The 810-nt window shown below is 38.1% G+C and overlaps 1 protein-coding gene across 1 annotated transcript in view; it reads left to right on the forward strand.

Annotated features, from left to right (window-relative positions):
• Positions 1-810, forward strand: part of LOC106871753 (uncharacterized) — a 43808-nt gene that overhangs the window by 1252 nt on the left and 41746 nt on the right. The gene's annotated exons all lie outside the window — the stretch shown is intronic.

Here is an 810-nt window from a genome sequence, read left to right on the forward strand (position 1 = left end):
GATGAAGGACAATGTTGCTCTCCATTGGATTAGAACACAAAACGGAGAGATTTGAACGAATATTTGAAAGCGCTATATTCGAAGCCCTAACAACTCTGCCAACTCACTTTGTTATCCTCTCTATGTACGTATATATGTATGTATGTATGCATGTATGTATGTATCTATCTATCTATATATGTATACACGGATATATTTATATATATATGTATGTGTGTATATATACACACACACATACATACATACATACATACATACAGACAGACAGACAGACATATTCTTCTATTTGTTTCAGTCATTTGACTGCAGCCATGCTGGAGCACCGCGTTGAAGGGTTTTAGTCGAACAAATCGCCACCAGGACTTATTCTTTTTAAACTTGGTACTTATTCTATCGGTATCTTTTGCCGAACTGCTAATTTACAGGAACGTAAACATCCCAACACCGGTTGTCAAGTGGTGATGCGGAGGGAGGGGAGAAACACAGACACAAAAACACACATACATAGACATACATACACACATACACACACACATACACGCACATACACACTCACATACACACACGCGCATACACACATATACGACAGGCTTCTTTCAGTTTCCGTCCACAAAATCCACTCACAAGGCTATAGTAGAAGACACCTGTCCAAGGTACCACACATCGGGTCTGAATCCGGAACCGTGTTGTTCGGAAGCTTCTTACCACACAACTATACCTACACCTCATATTATATATGTATGTATGTATGTATGTATGTATATATGTATGTATGTATGTGTGTATGTATGTATGTATATATAAACGTAT

The sequence above is a fragment of the Octopus bimaculoides genome, chromosome 5, assembly GCF_001194135.2.
Source record: "Octopus bimaculoides isolate UCB-OBI-ISO-001 chromosome 5, ASM119413v2, whole genome shotgun sequence".
In the NCBI taxonomy this organism is placed as follows: Eukaryota; Metazoa; Mollusca; class Cephalopoda; order Octopoda; family Octopodidae; genus Octopus; species Octopus bimaculoides.